Here is a 1,632-nt window from a genome sequence, read left to right as displayed (position 1 = left end):
CATAGTCATAAAAAGTACGTCTCGGAATAGGCACACTTCTAGTGTTTGTTCTGTTCAAGTACCAGAACATTTAGGCGATGGAAGCCGTCGAGTTTGTAGTCTATTATAGTGGCCGTTCATGACAAAATTGTGATTCTTCCATCATTAAAGTTTTTCCATCGTGATGGTTTTAACAAGTATCACGTTGCTTTTTTAAAAACAATTTAAGAATAAGGAGATGTGATATGATTGCCAATGAGACAGCTATCCACCAAGTTCAAAAGAAGTGGATGTAAGGAATTCCATCGGGATGGTTTTAACAATTATCATGATACTTGTGATACTTGTTAAAACCACCAGGATGGAAAAAACTATCAGGATGGAAGTATCGTCATTCTAACATAAACAGCCACTCATAGAAGTCGTCAATAATCTGAAGTGTTGGCTCACTGGGAGGTAATGTATTTGTGTAAATCGCTCTTGGGTCCATTATGGTGGGTTTTTTTTAAATGGCTGCTTAGTCTTGCCAACAGAGACTAGAATGTAAATATTTGAACATTTGAAGGTCACATAGAAAACTATTTCGTGGCACTAGACACAATGCAGGTGGAGTTGCAGGCCGCGCAGCATTGATTCAAATCACGCCGAAAGAACAAATATTTGTTGCCTTAAGTTAGGGCTAGTTCCTCCAAGGAATCGACAAGTTCAAAAGTTCAAGTGATGATAAACTGTTGTAATAGTCAAACGTACGGGATTTTCTCGCTGCGTTCAGGACCCATTGGTGGCCTTCGGCTGTTGTCTGCTTTTTGGTCGGGTTGTTGTCTCTTTGACATATTCCCCATTTCCATTCTCAATTTTATGTACATGCCTATTAGTTATTTTTGTAACAAAGATATCAAAGTTAATGATATTTTTCACAATATTGCTGAATGCCAATTTAATGATGGAATAAACGTAGAATTTTAAGAAAAATGCTATATTTGTCTCTCATTTTTCATTAAAATTTCAAATATAACCAAGTAATTTGCATCTGATATCTTCAAAGTTATATAAATCAATATTTGTCTGTTACCATTTCTTCTCATCGCAACATGACATACTAGTCGTTTATCAATTTGAACAGTAGAATCTGATCGTAATTTACTTATCGCTACTTAAAATATAAAACCAGTTTTAATGTTTAAATTCATATTTCGTAATGACAAAAAATTGATTAGTTAAAGCGAAAAATTATTTGAATGAATTCTTTAAGCTATTGAATCTCGCCGTGATTGAAGGAGTAGATAGATTTTTAACATTGTTTCAACTGAAAGAGCGTTTGTTTAAGAAAGACTCAAGAAATGAGTTATTTTTGTAGTTCAAACAAAGAGATCAATATTAAATTTTATTCAATAGATTTGTGATTTGTCTTGTATATACAAAATCAAATATAACAAAATATGTATAGGTCTTTATCTTTAGTTTATATTGTATTTTATCAAACAATGGTGTGGCAACGGAGATTTAAAATCTGTAATTTATACAAACCCCATCGCCTTCCCATTGTAAATGTTTAAAAAAAATTCCACATGAAGTATTAACACATTTTGTACGGTGTTTTAAACCTAATGACAAAGAAAGATATCACTGCTGTAATCAGCAAACTTTATTAAT

This window comes from Mytilus californianus, unplaced genomic scaffold (genome assembly GCF_021869535.1).
Source record: "Mytilus californianus isolate M0D057914Y unplaced genomic scaffold, xbMytCali1.0.p SCAF_9, whole genome shotgun sequence".
NCBI lineage: Eukaryota > Metazoa > Mollusca > Bivalvia > Mytilida > Mytilidae > Mytilus > Mytilus californianus.
The sequence above is the reverse complement of the archived record's forward strand: the minus strand, read 5'-3'. Positions refer to the sequence as shown.